The 19,799-nt window shown below is 37.5% G+C and overlaps 1 long non-coding RNA gene across 1 annotated transcript in view; it reads left to right on the forward strand.

Annotated features, from left to right (window-relative positions):
- LOC141710866 (uncharacterized) overlaps positions 1 to 19,799 on the forward strand; it is a 35,594-nt gene that overhangs the window by 3,313 nt on the left and 12,482 nt on the right. The gene's annotated exons all lie outside the window — the stretch shown is intronic.

The raw sequence follows: 19,799 nt of genomic DNA on the forward strand, positions 1-19,799 counted from the left end.
AAGTTTATAAGACACCGACCTGTTGCATTCAAAATTTGAGAAAAAATTGACTCGATATACAAGTCCCGAAGGCGAACAGCTCAGTACCTTAAACACTTAGGGGCAAAGAAGGCAATTCCGAACAATATTTAAAATTGTGCCGATGTCGAATACCAAAGATGCACAAATTGATTAAATACGCTAGGCTAAATACCAAAAATGTGTAAATTAAATAAATTACGCTAGGTCAAGTACCGAAGACGCGTAAACTAAAAATATGCTAGGTAAAACACCGAAGATGCATAGATTAAAAATTATGCTAGGTAAAACACCGAAGATGCATAAATTAAAAATTATGCTAGGTTAAACACTGAAAATGCGTAAATTAAATAAATTACGCTAGGTCAATTACCGAAGACGCGTAAACTAAAAATATTTTAGGTAAACGCCGAAGATGCGTAAATTAAAAATTACGCTAGGTAAAATACCGAATTTACGAAAATTAAAAATTATGCTAGGTTAAACACCGAAAATGCATAAATTAAATAAATTACGCTAGGTCAAATACCGAAGACGCGTAAACTAAAAATATTTTAGGTAAACACCGAAAATGCGTAAATTAAATAATACTCTAGATTAAATATTAAAGATGAGTAAAATAAACAATTTATGCCAATGTTAATACACATACTGAAGATGCATCAATTAAAATTACGCTAAGGTAAATGTTAAACCGAAGAATCATAAAATATGGAATGGAAACCGAAGAAGCATAAAAATAAATTATGCTAGGTTAAAAATCGAAATTCTGAATCCGAACTATTCAGTCCCCTAGAAACTCGGGGACAAAAATAAAAATTTTAAAGGCTAGGCCGAAGACACATATAAAATTTTATAAATTACGCTAAGGCACCAAAATAGCCGAAGCAGTGTAAATGGAGAAAATTTTATCAAGGCACGAAAATAGCCAAAGCAACGTAAAATTTCCTCAAAATATGCTAAGGCATAAATAGAGTCGCTTCATATTAAATCTATATTATCTAGAGATAAACATGCTTTTTATACTAGTTAGGGCGAACGGAAACCTATCTAGGGGCCACCCGAAGATGATAGATCCTTCATCCTTCCCTCTTTAAAAATTTTATCTCCCGCACGAAACACTTATCCAGGGGCCACCCGAAGAAGATAAGTCCTTCGTCCTCCCAATATTCCTTCGTTCGAATGGAACATTACACAAGACATTATCTCTAAAAAGGGGGCGAACGAACGCCTATATAGGGGCTACCGAAGAACATAGTTCATCCGTTCCCCCACTCCTTTCTAAGATTTAGAAATTGGACGAAACACCTATTTAGGGGCTACCCGAAGATAATAGGTCCTCCGTCACTGTATCACCTATACTTACCATGGAATTTACAGCAACTGTTTAAAAAACAAGACCCATCTTTCGGAAAAGGGGCAAACAAAGCTAACATCATTTCCGAACAATGGCCCTAGTACTTCAAACACTTGGGGAGAAGATGGATGCTAAAAACTTATAAATTGTTGAGGCGAAATAAAAGCCGAAGATGCAATGCAAAATTGAACCATTGCTGAGGCGAAATGAAAGCCGAAGATGCGATTAAAATTGAATAATTGTTAAGGCAAACCATAAAGCCGAATGTTATTCCCAGTGGACTAACAATGAGATTTACAGAAGGGGGGTTGAATATAAATCTCAAAACTTTTTCAAGTTTTGAGCAGTTTGTAAGGACTAAGTATTTGAGTGATCAAATGTGTGTGAATTGCTTGGAGCTGATGCAGACAGATATATATTCAAACATAAATATAATGAACACAAAGAACTTAAAAACTTTTTTGGTGGATTTGTTGTTCCACCAGAGATGTGTTATTTTAGAAAATCTGTGATTCAAAATTAAATCACAGCTGCTTCCTAGTACAAACTAGATGATTTTCTCTCTTGATATTTCTAAACAGCTCAGGGAAAATTCACATCTAATTACTAGCTACTACTTGGTTTATATATCACCAAGTTTACAATTGAAGACAAAGATAAAGTACAATAAGAAAATAGTTCCCCACTTGTTTCTATTCCATTTTTATCCAGTGTAATATGGAATTATCTGTTGACTTTCCATTTAGAACCAGACTAAAAACGGCTGCTTTTTCTGCTGTTCCTGAAATAGGCTACCACATCTCCGTCAATCCATGTGCCTCTGTCAGCTTTGTTAACTGTCACTATCAACTGCTATGAGACTGAGCATCCGTTGAAGCTTTCATCCGTTGATGGCTTTATCCGTTGATACTCTAGCAGTTGAAGCTTTATCCGTTGAAGCACTTATCCGTTGATGGATATTTATCCGTTGAAGCATTAGAGACATCCGTTGAAGCTTTGTTTCTTTTCCGTTGAAGGTCTTCAATATCCGTTGACACTTCTTCACTTATACAAAATTACAAGGCATGAATTATTTACAATTAGCCATCCTATTTGTACATCCATTAGTAGTCAACATGACTGATTATTTCCTAACAACATCTAAGAATTACAGCTTGAAACCAGAGAGTGAAATGTGCTACAATACCAAACTTATTGCTAAGTAAGGCTACTCCTTCAACGGATAGCCAAGATGGTCTTATCCGTTGAGGCTACAAACACTAGATTTCTACTTAAGTGTTTTGCTTAACTTATCATCAAACTAATACACATATTCCTAACAATCTCCCCCTATTTATGTCTACTAGAACTGTAGGCATAAATTTGGGTTTAGCTTGATGATAACAAAACACTTAACAAATATATAAACTGTAACAAAGCAGAAATTCAAAAGTGCTACAAAAGTGTATATGCTGAGATGAAATTGAAGAAATACATTGTTTCCAAGGGTGCTCCTTTAGCCTGAGCAAATTACTTTCTTTTCCTTTGATCCCTGGTTTTCTTTCCTAGCCTCCTGTCATTCTCCTCTATTTGAAGTTGAAGTTGTCTGTAGAATTCAGCTTCATCTTCTTCATTGATATCTAACTTAGATTGCATATCCTTGAGAGTTTCATTACTGGCAATCTTTAGCTGATCTTCAATTCTGAAAAATCTTCTGACTCCTTTGTTGTCTCTGAACTCCATCAACCAATGAGGTGATTTGTGAATTGTAATACCTCTCTTTTGAATGAGTAAAGTTCTAGGCAAGGCATTGGGCTCCCTCCAAGTTTTCCTTATGTTGGCAATCTTGTTGAGAATCTCAGTCCTGGCAGTCCTGGTAAAGCCAGAATTCTTTTGTATGGCTGAGTAGACTCTAATCAAGGTAGAGTAGCCTTCATTCAGAATTCTGTGAAGAGGCCATATTCTTTCCCCAGCTCCTTTGTATTTGAACACTAGTCTTTCTGGTAGCTGTCTATAGACAGCTATTCCCCTTACATCCTCCAGCTCATCCAGATAGAGTTCAATGTCTGAAAATTCTTTTATGTCACAGATGTGAACATAATCATCTTTAGAGGTTTGAGGTTTAGGCTTAGGCTTCTGTGTGAATTTGATTGAGGCTTTAGAGGGTGTTGATTTGATTCTTCTTTTCTGCTTCTTTGATGGTGTAAAAGAGGTTAGGAAGGTGGGCAATTTGATGATGTCCCAATCAATTGGTTCCTCCTTAGGAATGATTGGTTCACCATGAATGTTTATGAAGGGGTCAGGCACAATGGGTTTAGGAATAGAGGGTAGTGGTTTGGATATTGATTGGTTTTCTTCAGTCTCATCTACCATCTTTCTCTTTGCATTGACCTTCTTTCTATTCCCTTTCTGCCATTCTTCCTTACTTCTTTCCTCCATCTCAGTACCAACCATGTCCCCCATAGCTCTATCTTCACCTTTGTCTTCAATTTCTTTCTGTTCTTCAGCCTGACTTAACTTTAGCTGTTTTTCAAGCTTTGCTTGTGCTCTTTTGTTAGCCTTTAGCTGTTTGGCTTCTTCCTTCAACCTCTTGGTTTCTTCCCTCTTGGCTATTGAGAATTTGGGATGTCCTTGCATCACATAGATGCTCTTTCCCTCTCTAAAGATAACAGCCTTGTTCCTCCTTACAGCCTCATCCATGTTCTCTTTGAGCTTTATGATACTTCTACCCAAAAGCTTGTCTTCATCAGGCTTTGGAAGAGGAAAATCCACTCCTTTCATTTGAGCAAGGCTTAGAGGGTTCTTTGTAGAGTCCTTGTTGAAGCTGTTGTTGGGCTTGAGAACCATAGGTTGCAGATCTTTGGAAGAAGTTTCTCCATCCTTATGCCTCCCTACTGGCTTGAGTTCCATAATAATTGATTCCACTTTTGTGCTATGCTTCACAGATTGTGATTGAGAAGTTGTAGAACCAAATATTAGTTGCATCTTTTCATCAATCTTCTTCCTTTGCTCTTTGACTTGCAATTCAGCTGCTGCTATCTGGATTAGATCAATTCCATCTAGCTTTCCTTTGACTTGAATTGGTGGAGAAGTTGTGATGACAGGAACTAGCACTTGAGAAATCTGAACTGTTGTAGATGGCTCTCCTTCCCCTTCCCCTTTATTCTCCCCCTTTTTGTTATCATCAAGGGTAGGGGTCAAGCCTTGTGCTTTTGCCAGCTGCATGAGTAGATTTGTTTGAGTTTGTTGATTCTGAAGAATGGTGACCATAGAGTCTTCAATGATTTGAACCCTATCTTCCAATCTGGCCAGCCTCTTGTCAGCATCAGATGCTTTCCTCAGTCTCCCCAACAAATCTTGCATAGTACCATAGGGTATAACTGAATCCAATTTCTCAGCATTGTAGGATTTCAGATCTGCAATGTCCTGCTTGAGCTCATCCACACTTAGATTTTGCTGGTAATGCTGCAACTGCAAGAGATGCAGAGATTCCAGATGAGCTTGAAGAATTGCCTTGGTACCAGCATCTTGAGTCTCCTGAAAGGCCTTCTGAATTGTCATGACTTGTCTGACCAAAGTGACACCAAATTCTCCTGGCGTTGGTGATTTGGCCAGTGCCCATTCAGGAAGAGCAGGAGCAGAACTTGGGCCTTCTACTCCCCCTAAGTTCATGCTCTCATTCAAAGAATTAGAGTCATCATCATTAGAATTTACTCCAAATTCTTTAGATGGCTCACCAGCTTGAGAAGGCAGCCTGTTGACAGCAGCTTTGTCTCTGAGAAGAGATTCTGAAGTGTGTACAATGTGTAGTGTCTGTTCTGCCTCCACATTGCCCTGAGCAGCCAAAAATTGAAAGGCTGAAACAGGGTGAGTAAAAGTGTCAGCATCCAAGGAAATGTTATCAATGACAGCTTTGTAATGTTGCTGAAATTGTCTTTCCTTATCTGCATCATCCACTTTCATTAACTCACTAGCAATGGCTGGATCCACCCTTATAGCTTCTGTACCTGCCTTTCTCTCAATTTCTCTCTGTTCTTGCATCAGGGGCTCCCCCTGGCTCACACACATCCTCACATCCTCACCTTCACCTTCTAAGGTGGCACTCCTCTCACTTACTTTTGCCATACTGGAAGAAATAGCATGCATTTGGTGATATCCAACCTCTCCTTTTGCCTGGGAGCAACCCAGCCTCTCACTCAAAAAATCACTCCCTTCCCTCAAACCTAAAAGTGATTGTACAGTTGCCATGTCCTCTACAGTTGGAATTGTTTTTGTTAAGTGTGTAGAGACCATCAACGGATAGGGAATATCCGTTGAAGTGGAAACTGATGGTATCAACGGATAACTGCTGTTAAGCTTATCCGTTGAAGAACAACCACTTGTCAACGGATGAGAGATATCCGTTGAAGAAGGAAAAGATGTAGATATAGAAAGTGACATAATTGTTGAATCTGTGTGGATTGATTTTAAGTGTGGTGACACAGATTCTGCAACTACATTTGAAAGAATTGGCTGATGATCCAACAAATCATCTAAAAGATGATGATCACCAGGTTTTGAGTGGGGCTCCTCCCTGAGTTTTAATGAGGGAGAATCAGGAATTGATGTGAATATCATGTCCACATCCATAGAGGGTGTTGGAGAGCTTGATGAATGGTGTGTTTCTATATTAAGAGAATGGGGCTGTGATTCCACATTTGCTGGAATCACATCAAGCTGAATTTGAGAAGGCACAGATACTGGTGGATGTATCTGTGCTCTGTGTGTCCCTTGTGTGGAAACTAGGGTTTTGGCCTTCTTCTTCCTTGAAAAGGCTTTAATTGGTGAATGTGTAGCTTCAGTGTCCCTCCCTCTTTTGTTCTGTGTCCCTGGTTGGGGACTATTTTCAATAGTTACATCCTTTTGGGAGGATGCAACTAGGGATGTGCTGGACTCCTTTTGAACCACCACAGTCTTTTGAGAGGCTGTGGCTTGGCTGGTTTGGGTACCACTCACCTCTCCCACCTTATCCTGGGGGGCTTTTTGATGTTCACCCCTCCCCTCACCACTCACACCCTGTTCACTCCCTTCAGGGTTTATGGTAGTTGTTACAACTGTTGTCTTTTGAGAAACAATAGAGGTAGGTTTCTTTGACTTGACTTTGGAAACTTTAGATTTGGTGGCTTTGGTAGGAGCCTGTTTGGACAAAGACACAGGTTCCATAGCCACACTAGAAGGCAAAGAAACATTGGGGTTGGAAATAGTAGGAGTTATAGAAACATTTACCTCACTTACCTGTGGTGCATTCATGATTGGCAAGTATACCAATGGCACTTGGCTGTTGAGGTTCATTCTCAAAAGGTCTGCAAGGACCCTTTTCTCTTGTGCCCAGCATTTGAGTTTATTATTCTCATTAGATATAACCAAACCTTCAGCAACATGGTTAGCCAATAACATAAAGAATCTAGCAAAGTAGATGTTATGTGGTCTATTAGCTTTGTTGCCTAATCTGGAACCTAATTCTAGCATAACACAGTTGCTAAAATTAAAGTACCTATCAGAAACTAGCATAAAGAGCATATTAACAAGAGATGAAGTGATAGCATCAAAATTGCTAATCTTCCCAGAGAAAACCTTAATAAAGGCATCTCCAAGAAAACTCCATTCTTTCCTAAGGCCTTTCCTTCTAATACTACCTAAACTAGCAGAATCAAAAACATAGCCTATGAAATCTAGCATTGCAGAGACATCTTTATCAGTATATGGTGTCATGGCATTATTCTCAAGCAACTTAAAGCAAGATTGTATATCATCACAATTAATGCAATAGTCCTTACCTTTGAGAAAGAAGGCAATAGTCATATCTGTGGAGTTGAACTCTGCAGTTGTCCAAATTTCCTCAATCACTTCACAGTAGATGGTTGGGGCTTCCAGCATTGCATAGCTCAGTTTGCAGTTCTTGATGAAGTCCATCATCTTGTGATAATCAGAATGGGCTCCATTCTTTTCAACCACGACTATGAAATTATTCTTTTCATAAACAAATCCTGTTTGAGACATAATTTTGACTACTGGTGCCATTGTTGTGAGTAGAGATTGCAGAGAAAAACTTGAGAATTGAGAGAGAAAGAGAATGATAATTGCAAGAAAGCGTAAAGTGAAAATAAGAATTCAATTGGGCTTTTATACTTTCTTGAATTAAAATATAAATAAAATAATTAAATGATACTTTTAAGTAAGTGACAGCCGTTCAGGAATAAATAAAACTGTAGAAATTCTGAAAACTACCGTAAATACAAATACATACAACACTGTATATCTGTATCAACGGTTGAGTAAAAGAATCAACGGCTGTGACTCACTGACGTGACATATCAACGGATAAGGTAAATAGTTATCCGTTGATGAACAACACCATTTTATCCGTTGAAGGATAAAATTACCAGAAATGTATTTGTCTTTCAACGGATGACGAATATCCGTTGATAGAACAATTTTGGCTTTCAACGGATAGGGAATATCCGTTGACAGGATAAGTCTTGATTAAAGCCAACTTTGTTCTTGCAGCAAATTCATTTCAGGCTACAAGACAGATTACATAGATGACATAGATTATGAATAGTTAAGCATACCTAACTCACTTACTAATCTTGTGAATGTTGATTCATCAAGTGGCTTGGTAAATATGTCTGCAATCTGCTTTTCACTTGGAACAAAATGAAGTTCCACTGTACCTTTCATCACATGTTCCCTAATGAAGTGGTACTTGATATCAATGTGCTTGGTTCTTGAGTGCTGCACTGGATTTTCAGTAATGGCAATGGCACTTGTGTTGTCACAAAATATTGGAATTTTATCAACAGTTATACCATAGTCAAATAACTGGTTCCTCATCCATAGTATTTGTGCACAGCAACTACCAGCTGCAATGTACTCAACTTCAGCTATTGATGTGGAAACAAAATTCTGCTTCTTGCTGAACCATGATACAAGCTTGTTCCCTAGAAATTGACAGGTGCCTGTTGTGCTTTTCCTGTCTATTTTGCAACCTGCATAATCTGCATCTGAGTAGCCAATTAGATCAAAACCAGACTCTCTAGGGTACCAAATTCCTAGATTTGGAGTCCTCTTGAGATATCTGAAAATTCTTTTAATAGCCACTAAGTGAGATTCTTTAGGGTCAGCTTGAAATCTAGCACAGAGACATGTAGAAAACATAATATCAGGTCTACTGGCAGTTAAATATAAAAGTGAGCCAACCATGCCTCTATAACTTGTAATATTCACAGACTTTTCAGCCTTGTTTAATTCAAGCTTGGTGGCAGTGGCCATGGGAGTTTTTGCAGGTGAACAATCCATTAAGTCAAACTTCTTTAAAAGATCATAAATATATTTAGTTTGACTAATGAAAATTCCACCACTAACTTGTTTAACTTGTAAACCAAGAAAGTAAGTTAGCTCTCCCATCATGCTCATTTCATATTTACTTTGCATTAATTTAGCAAACTTTTTACAAAGTTTATCATCTGTAGATCCAAATATAATATCATCTACATAAATTTGTACAAGTATCTTAGAGCCATTAACATTTCTAAAGAAGAGAGTTTTGTCAACAGTACCTCTTGTGAAGTGATTATCTAGAAGGAACTTTGATAAAGTCTCATACCAGGCTCTAGGTGCTTGCTTTAGTCCATAGAGTGCTTTCAACAAATAATACACATGGTCTGGAAAATTTGGATCTTCAAAACCTGGAGGTTGGCTTACATAAACTTCTTCCTCCAATTCCCCATTTAGAAATGCACTCTTGACATCCATCTGATAGACTTTGAAATTGACATTAGCTGCATAGGCTAGAAAGATTCTGATGGCTTCAAGTCTGGCAACTGGAGCAAATGTTTCATCAAAATCTATTCCCTCTTGTTGAGAGTAGCCTTTAGCAACCAATCTGGCTTTATTCCTTATGACAATGCCATTTTCATCCATCTTGTTTCTGAATACCCATTTTGTGTCAATAGTTCTTTGGCTTGGGTACCAGCTTCCATACTTTGTTCCTCTCAAATTGGTTTAGCTCCTCTTGCATTGCTAAAATCCAATCTGGATTCAAAAGAGCTTCTTCCACTCGCTTAGGTTCCTCCTGTGATAGAAAGCTACTATACAGACATTCATCTTGAGTAGCCCTTCTAGTTTGTACTTTTGATGTAGCATCACCAATGATCAGTTCTGTTAGGTCACACTTTCACTGTAGAGGGGGTGAATACAGTGTTTATTACAATCAAATCAAACTTCAAGAACTTATGTAACAGAAAACAAACTTTATTTAAACAATAAACTCTGTTACAATCTGGAACTGTTATCTCTCAGTGATGAACAAAATATCACGAGAGCTTCTAGAGTTATAATAAATAATATTCTCGATAATGATAACACCTCTAGTGTAAACTCTATTTCTGTGTTTATATACTACACAGTTACAAGATATTCGCTAATTGATATGGAATATAATTCTGCTTCCTAAAATATATCAATCAGATATCTTCTATTCCAAGTATTCCATCCTTCACGGAATTCCTTCTTCATGCATATCTCTTCTTATGTTTATCTTGATCTTCTTAACTTTAATCAGCTACTGTCCTTATCTGATCGTCCTTCAGCACTTAAGTTCTGATATCTATCTCCTGATAACATAAGTACTGATATCCCTTAAGTTCTGACTTCCAGTACCTTAAGTTCTGACTTCCAGTATAAGTACTGATCAGTTAAGTACTGATTTGTTCTGTTCAAATAAGATCTGAAATCTAAACATAAAACATATTAGCCATGACATTATCAAATATATCTAACAATCTCCCCCAACTTGTAAATTAACAAAATATACAAGTTTAACAGATATTTGATGATGTCAAAAACATTAAGTACAAATGCATGAGAAATAGACAAGATAACTACAACTTACAGTCCTTAAAGTTTTTACCAATTCAACTTCTGATAACAACTTCAACCTGTATAAATATCAGAATTTAAGCAGTTGTAGATCTTCGACTTGGCTTCATCATTTTCCGATCTCTCTGATGTCAGGAGTTGTTCTGAGATAATTCTTCAACAAACATTTCTCAGCATATCTGAGTTCATCAATCATTCTCCGTTTGACATCTTTAAACTCTGCAGTATCTTCACCAGTTTGAAATATTGCAGCTCTGAGATCATTAATCTTTGCTTTTCTCAACTCCCAATCTAGTCTTATGACATAAGCTTTGTTAGACTCTAGATTGAATTCAAGCCCCTTAATACCAAGATATGTTCTGATCTGTGCAGTATTAGGCTTCATATCAACAATATCACCATTGTGATTTCTGTACTTTGGAACATATCTGCTGTCAGACTTAACAGAATAAAGTCTTTTCTGTCTCTGAATCTGTTCCTTTAAGTAGTTTGCAGCAGTCTCTGTTATTCTGTCATCCACTTGAAGTAAGAATAATACATGCTCCAATTCTTCAAAATACTTCAATGGAATGGCATTTTGTCTTATATGATAAACCCTACCATCTGTCATGAAATACAACATGATGTATTCTTTCAAGTAGGTATGGTAAACCATCTGTACAGATTCTAGTTGATTCAATCTCTCAGGAGTTGCTCCAATACCTGGTTCACTCAAGGAAGTTGGATCATCAGTAGTGTTGTGTACTCTTCTTTCATCAGCACTTCCCAATCCAGTTTTATCTCTAGCTTCCTTTCCAGTAACTACTCTTGCTTCAAAACCACTTAAAGTAGTCTTCAAAGATTGAGTCTGTTTTGCTTTAGTGAATCCTGGTAGGAGTGTTTTAGATTTATCTTCTGATATCAAGTTAACTTGAGCACTGTCAGAGGTTACTTGCTTCTTCTGAATATCAGAACTTACAATTTCTTGACTCTGAACAACTTGAACCATGTCAGAGGTTGTTTTAAGAATTTTTCTTGAAGTCAGAGCAAGATTATGTTTTCCATCAGTAATTTCTTCTTCCTCAGGAGGTACATAAGGCTTGATAGGTTCACCAACCTTTTCTTTACCCTTGGATCTTGGATCTATCTGTGGTTGTGATCTAGCCAAAGTTTCTTCAGTATGTATCCTCTCTTTGATCACAATGCCTTTAGGTTTTGGAAGTAACTTTTTACCAGAAGCTTCAGATTTAGATGTGACTTTCTCTGATTTAAGTCTGGCTTCTTCTTCCTTTAAACTTTCCAAGTCCATCCCTGGATTTTCTTGAAGAAATAACTGTCTTGACATTTCCTCATCAAGATCTAGAAGTTCATCAGAACTTATCCTTTTACCAGCAGCAGAACTTATTCTTTTCCCAGTATCAGAACTTGTTCTGTGACTAGCTTGTCTTGATGTAAATCTTCTACCTTGACTATGACCACTACCCATTCCAGAGTTTCCTTGGTCATCTTTTCCATCATCCTGTCCTTGCAGTGACTTGTTGGTTTTGCATTTGGACTTAATTACCTTCTCCCCCTTTTTGGCATCAGCAGGTAATAAAAGAGAGATAAGTAGTTCCACTGAGGTCTGGATTTCAGTAAGTTGCGATTGCTGAGAAGCTTGATTTGTCAGAATTTGATCAATCTGAGCTTGTTGCTTCTCTTGAGTTTTCTCAATATAAGCAACCCTGTCAATGGTAGGTTGGAAGAACTTTTTCTTATCAAGTTTCCAAACTTGTTCCTGTTTAATAAAGTTCTCCTGAATCTTGTGTAGCTCTGCATGAGTGTTGGAATGAAGACCTTGTAGATGTTTAGTACTCAATGCAGTGACTCTAAGCTGGGTTTTAAAATCATCAGAATTTAACATTTCATCAGCTTTAGTCAAGTGCTCAGCAAGATGTAAAGCATTTGGAACACATGAAACTGAGTTCCATTCCTTAGTCCACTCCTGTCCTGCAGGAGTTTCACTCCAAGGTACTGGTGCATCCCTGATAACAAACTCCTTTAGCAGTTCAGACTTAGGAAGAGTCAGTGGAGGAGTATGTCCTGAAGGACCTGCTGCATCAGCATCTACAGTTGTAGCAGCTTCACCAGTATCTCCAACATTTGCAGCATCAGAACTTAAAGAATCAGTATCTTCTGATAAGACAACTGTATGAGTAGCAATGGAGGCTTCAACATCCTCTAATTGCTGATCTGATACTAAGTTCTGATCAACAGCCATATCCTGATGCTCACCTAAAATCTGATCATCATCTTGATGCAGAGAAGGTGTTAGTGATAACTCAGGAGTTTGAACAGCATCAGTAACAGGTGTTGTGGAAGGATTATTTGCTGTTGGAGCTTCTAAGAAAAGTATTTCAGGCACAACCAAGTTCTGAATATCAATTTCAGCACTTGTGCCTGGATCAACAAGAGATAAAGAAGGTAAATTAGCCTTGTCAGATACAGGTTCCTGAAATGAAGTTGATGGAGAAGAAGTGGCTGGAGCAAATTCCTTGTCTTGTGAGATCAGAGATTCCTGATCCCCTTCCTTAGCTGCTTCCTCCTCATCATCTGAAACTGGCCTCTGTGCCCTCTGTTTCTTGTACTTCCTTGTTGATTTGGATTCCTTGGGAGTTGCAGGAACAGTCATACGTCTAAGCCTCTTGAGAAGCCTAGAACCCCCAATTGCAGAATCCTTCTGAGAAGTTGCCTTCTCAGCTTCATAAATCATAGGTTCTGAAGAAGGAACCTGATCTTCAGAATCTGTTTCATCTCTCAAAGTAATCCTCCTCTTCTTCTGAGATGTTTGAGGAACAGTCTTTGTTCTCTTTGGCTTAGAGAATGTAGGCTTCACAGTAGGTGCTGAAGAAGAAGGTTGAGCAGTCTGTGAAGTGGAGAGATATGATTTGAGATAAGTTCTGAGGGTAATGCTCTTCGTACTGTACCAGGAGTGACTACATAGGAAGAATCACCCACTTGGAAGATAATACTGGGAGTTCCTCGTTTACCACCATCATCAAAAATTCCAGTCCTCCAGAACCGCAGAACTTGTTGACTTGAAAATAATTCAGGCTGAGTTAAGGCGTACCCAACCTCACTATGTGCAAGAAGATCTTGCACAAAATGCAATTCAGATGGAGCGTCAGCATGATCAAGAATTGCAGCATAGTTGTTTGGAACAAACTTTGCTCCATCAATGATTAAATCCTTTGGTGCCATGTGAAAAATATTGAATGCAGACAGGTAGAATTAAATCTACCTCGTCTCCCTAGACTTTGAAAAAGAATAACAGTCATTGGAAAAGGAATGTGCACATGGAACAAGAGTGAACTGTTCAAGGACGAGTGCCATTATGTTTTAACCATAGACTATTAATCTTCCACTTCAACATTTCGAAATTAATCTGAGACTGTTACCAAATTTTATTCACAGATAAGTTAAGTAAAGGGTTAGACTGAAAAATCAGAACTTAGACCTATACCAGAACTTAACAGTCATCAGAACATAATGTCTTAACTCGAACAAGGAATATCTATCTTAGTAAATACTCATACAAGTTCTTAGTTATGAACGTCAGAAATTAATCATCAGAACGTGTAACTAGAACTTGTCCTCAGAATTTGTGCAGAAGTGACACAATGACTGTTTATCTAAAATAACATAGACCACCACAGAAATTTCATCATTCATATGGAGTGATGTGTGTGTGCATTAAGCTAAATAACAGACAAAGAGTAAAGTCTGATCTACTTCAGTACATCTTAGAAGTAAGTCATAATTAAAATTTTGCTAAAGATCTGTCATTATCCTGAAACCTACTGATAAATGAGTTCATGCATGAGTTCACCTCTACTGTTTTTGTGCTAATTTTATGCATCTTTTGAAATTCTATTTTACAGAGGCTTCTCAGTGTAAGTGAGTCACGACTGTTTATTAGAATTTATGCTATTATCAGAGTATTTCTCCAGTAATCATAGAGTGTGAAAAGTCACCAAGAAAATATTTTGCTTTTCTAATGCATACTTAATACCAGCAATGCACTTGGGTCGTTCCTTTCACATTTTTACTCTAGATCTCAAAGGAGTACCTGATATTATTCTTTGATTATTGTTCTTCTTCTTTTGATAAGTGAGGTTTATCAGCACTTAGTACATTCAGCAGTTTTACTAGAATCAGAACTTAAACAGATGAGTAGCATTATTCTAATTTGTGACTTAGTAATAAGATATACAAAGTAAACTTAACTAAGCTCAGTTATCAGAATTTGCTTGTGTCATAAGATTTCCACAGAAATAACTACTTCTTTCATGGGATCATTTGTTTATTGAAGACTAGTAGGTCAGTATCTAGCACAGTTATCCTCATAGGATAGAATAGTTACTGAAACAGACATATCACTTATCAGAGTTTAGACACATATATCAGACAACAGTCAGTACTTGAAGACATTTATCAATTAATGCACAAAATATACAAAGAGATTAATTCTGTAAATACTGATCATAAAGTCTGATAACATAGAACAAGTTTAAGCAGATTTAGAGAAAGAACCTGAAATCATTCCAAGTTCATTTACCAATTTTGAAAAGGTAGCTTCACACAGTGGTTTTGTGAAGATATCTGCTACTTGTTGATCTGTGGGAACAAAATGCAATTCCACTGTACCTTCATCCACATGTTCCCTGATGAAATGGTACCTGATGCTGATGTGCTTTGTCATAGAGTGTTGAACTGGATTACCTGTCATAGCAATAGCACTTTGATTATCACAGTAAATAGGGATTTTGAAATATGTTAACCCATAATCCAGTAACTGATTCTTCATCCAGAGAATCTGTGCACAGCAGCTTCCTGCAGCAATATACTCTGCTTCTGCAGTTGATGTGGAAATTGACTTTTGTTTCTTGCTATACCAAGAAACCAATCTGCCTCCAAGAAATTGGCAGCTTCCACTTGTGCTTTTCCTGTCAATTTTGCAACCTGCAAAATCTGCATCTGAGTAACCTATTAATTTAAAATCTGATTCTCTAGGATACCATAATCCTAGATCAGCTGTTCCTTTAAGATACTTAAAGATTCTTTTTACAGCTGTTAAGTGAGGTTCTCTTGGATCTGCTTGAAATCTTGCACAAAGACAGGTAGCAAACATGATATCTGGTCTACTAGCAGTTAGATAGAGAAGTGAGCCAATCATACCTCTGTAATCAGTAATATCTACTGAATTACCAGTATCCTTATCCAGTTTTGTTGCAGTGGCCATGGGAGTGGATGCACTTGAACAGTCTTGCATTCCAAATTTTTTCAGCAAGTTTCTGGTGTACTTAGATTGACAAATAAAAGTTCCTTCTTCACTCTGCTTGACTTGAAGGCCCAGAAAATAACTAAGTTCTCCCATCATACTCATCTGATATCTTGACTGCATTAGATTGGCAAACTTTTTGCAAAGTTTGTCATTTGGAGACCCAAAAATGATATCATCAACATAAATCTGAATCAAAAGTAAGTCCTTGCCATGGTTGAGATAGAACAATGTTTTGTCAATAGTTCCTCTGTTGAATCCACTTTCCAGAAGAAACTGAGCTAAAGTCTCATACCATGCTCTAGGAGCTTGGTTAAGTCCATAAAGTGCTTTATCAAGCCTGTAGACATAATCTGGATGTTTGGAATCTACAAAGCCTGGAGGTTGTTCAACATATACTTCCTCTTCCAATTCTCCATTGAGAAAAGCACTTTTCACATCCTTTTGAAAGACAGTAAACTTTTTGTGAGCAGCATAAGCCATGAATATCCTTATGGCTTCTAACCTAGCAACTGGAGCAAATGTTTCATCATAGTCAATTCCCTCCTGTTGAGAATATCCTTTTGCAACCAGCCTTGCCTTGTTCCTTACAATTATGCCATCACTGTCAGTTTTGTTTCTGAATACCCACTTTGTACCAACAACCGATCTATTCTTGGGTCTTGGCACTAAGGTCCAGACTTTGTTTCTTTCAAATTCATTCAACTCTTCCTGCATTGCTTGCACCCAATCAGCATCTTGAAGAGCTTCTTCCACTTTCTTTGGCTCAGTCTGAGAGAGAAAAGAATTGTAAACATTCATTCGAAGTACCTGTTCTAGTTCTGACACCTGCCTCAGGATTTCCAATTATTAAATCAGGTGTATGTGATTTTGTCCACTTCCTTGCAGATGGAAGATTTTCTCTAGAACTGGATGCTCCCCCATAATTCATGCTGTCTTCGATTTCATTTTCTGATGCTCCCCCTGAAACTATGCTCTCTGAGTTGGATCCTTCAGTATTTAGATTTTCAGCACTGTCAGTACTTGGCTTATCAGAACTTGACGAATCAGAATTTGACGAGCCAGATGTATGTTCTGATGCTTCTTGAGATGTGATAAAATCTTGAGTATGCTCCCCCTGCAGTGGTGCATCTTCCTTTGACGTAGTCACCACAGTTTCAATAACATCAGAGTTTAATCCATCAGAATTTACAGTATCAGGACTTAGACTGTCAGGACTTGAGGTATCAGAATATGAATCTTCATTTTCAAATCTCAGCTTATTATGATCAATGCAATCTTCAAGTCCAGTGATCTTCTTGTCATCAAAAGAGACATTGATAGATTCCATGACCACTTTTGTTCTCAAATTATAGACTCTGAAGGCTTTTGTAGAAAGTGGATATCCTACAAAGATTCCCTCATCAGCTTTTAGATCAAACTTGGATAGCTGTTCAGGATGAGTCTTGAGAACAAAACACTTACATCCAAATACATGAAAGTATTTGAGATTTGGCTTCTTGTTCTTCACCATCTCATATGGTGTTTTTCCATGCTTGTTAATGAGTGTTGCATTTTGAGTAAAACAAGCAGTCTGCACAGCTTCAGCCCAGAAATAGGTTGGAAGCTTTGCTTCTTCAAGCATTGTTCGTGCAGCTTCAATTAGAGTTCTATTCTTCCTTTCAACAACTCCATTTTGCTGTGGAGTTCCAGGAGCAGAAAATTCCTGCTTTATTCCATGATTTTTGCAGAACTCTTCCATTATCAAATTCTTGAATTCAGTGCCATTATCACTTTTTGTGTGCAAGAAATACACCCATGTGTATCTGGTGAACTCATCTACTATGACCAACGCATATTTCTTCTTTGCAATAGACATGACATTCACTGGACCAAATAGATCAACATGAAGTAGATAGTAAGGCTCAAGAATTGATGATTCAGTCTTGCTCTTGAACGAAGATTTTCTTTGTTTAGCCTTCTGACATGAGTCACAAAGACCATCAGGAACAAACACTGATTTTGGCAGTCCTCTCACAAGATCTTTCTTGATCAGTTCATTTATCTTGTTGAAGTTTAAATGAGAGAGTTTCTTGTGCCAATTCCAGCTTTCTTCAGTTGAGGCTCTACTCACTAAACAGATTGCAGAACCATCAGAACTTGTTGAAAGCTTAGCTTCATAAATGTTACCACGCCTGAATCCCTTCAGAACAATTTTTCCTTTAGATTTACTAACTATTTCACAATGTTCTGCAAAGAAATCAACATGATAACCTCTGTCACAGATTTGACTTATACTCAGTAAGTTGTGTTTAAGTCCTGAGACCAGAGCTACATCTTTAATAATGACATTCCCAAGATTGATATTGCCATATCCCAAGGTTTTTCCAATGTTGCCATCTCCATAAGAAACACTTGGGCCAGCTTTCTCCACAAAGTCTGATAGCAGGGCCTTATTTCCAGTCATATGTCCTGAACATCCACTGTCCAGAACTAGAATATTTTTCCTGTTGCCCTGCAATCAAAAAGACCACTAATTATTAGTTTTAAGGACCCAGACTTGCTTGGATCCTTTGGCCTTTTTAGGTTTGTTAACATTTGCAGTGGATTTAACATCAGATTTTATGTTAACAGTTTTCTTATCAGACCTTATACTAGAAGGAACAACAGAAACGTTCTTTAAAGAAGGTTTTATTTGATAATAATCATAGTACAAACTATGATATTCCTTACAAGTATAAATGGAATGCCATAAACTACCACAATGAAAACAAGGATTTTGTGGTTTGTATCTAACAGACTGACTCTTAACTCCTGACTTTGTAGATAAGGAGTTAATATTCTTATTCTTCCTGCAAAAAGAAGCCAGATGGTTAGAACTTCCACAGTTATGACATGCTTTCCTAGGAGCATCAGGAACAGATTTATAGTTATTGCTTTTATTCACACCTTCCTTTCCATTCCTGTTTTTCCTAGGTGATTTTACCTTGTTTGCATCCTTAACATCTTTCAGCTTATGCTTAAGCTGCTTCTTCGTCATTAAGCCTATGTTAACTTCAGCTGTCTTTTCCTGTTTTAGTTTGTCAGAAGCTAATTCCTTTTTAACTTCTGATTTCTCATTTTCGGATTTTTCAGTTACAAACTTAACAGGTTTTAACTTCGGCTTTTGCTTATCAACAGGCTTAATTTCTACAGTTCCTTTTTCATTTACTCCATAGCCTAAACCCTCTTTCCAGTTTCCACTGCTTAGCAAATTTTGAGTTGTTTTGCCAGAGTTAGTCCAAGTTCTGATAATCTCTCTCTCCTTTTCTAACTCAGTTTTTAGAGATTCATTCATTTTTAGCACTTCATCCCTAATATAAAAAGCATTATCTCTATCCTGCTGAGTTTGATGAAACATGACTAACTCTTTTTCTAAGAAATCATTTCTTTTCTTAAAAGCAAGATTTTCAGAAGTTAATCTTTCACATGTTAAAGTTTGATCTCTATAACTAACAAACATGGTTTTAAGATATCTTCTCAACTCATCAATATCATCAGTATAAAAAGCATAAGTAGTCTGAGGTACCTTTGTTTCAGCAGCTTCAGAACTGCTCTCTGAACTTGATTTATCAGCATTTGCCATCAATGCATAGTTCTCCTCACTTTCAGAGTCTGAGGTGTCTGTCCAGCTTTTCTGCTTTGTGACAAGAGCTTTGCCTTTGTCATTCTTGGTCTTCTTGCAATCAGGAGATATGTGGCCTTTCTCACCACAATTATAACATTTAACATTAGTGTAATCTCCTCTGTCAGACTTTCCTCCTTTTCCTTCAGATCTTCTGAAATTCTTCTTATCAGAACTTATGCCTTTCCTGGAAAACATCTTTCCCTTCCTGAACTTCCTGTATGCAATCTTTGTGATTCCTTTCACCATAAGAGCACACAGCTTCATCATCTCCTCATCAGCATCAGTTTCAGGCAAGCTTTCAGAATCTGAGTCATCATCACTCTCAGAACTTGATGACTCAGTATCAGATTTTATGATAAGAGCTTTACCCTTATCTTTCTTTGAGGAAGGTGGTTTGGGGGATTCCTCTTCAACCTTGAGAGCAACTGTCCTTGACTTTCCTCCTTTTCTCTTGCTTCTTTGTTCCATCTCAAGTTCATGGGTCTTGAGCATTCCATAGATTTCATCAAGAGTTGTTTCATCAAGATTGTAGTTGTCTCTTATTGTTGTTGCCTTCAAATCCCAACATTCAGGAAGAGCTA

Source organism: Apium graveolens, chromosome 3 (assembly GCF_009905375.1).
Source record: "Apium graveolens cultivar Ventura chromosome 3, ASM990537v1, whole genome shotgun sequence".
Taxonomy (NCBI): Eukaryota; Viridiplantae; Streptophyta; class Magnoliopsida; order Apiales; family Apiaceae; genus Apium; species Apium graveolens.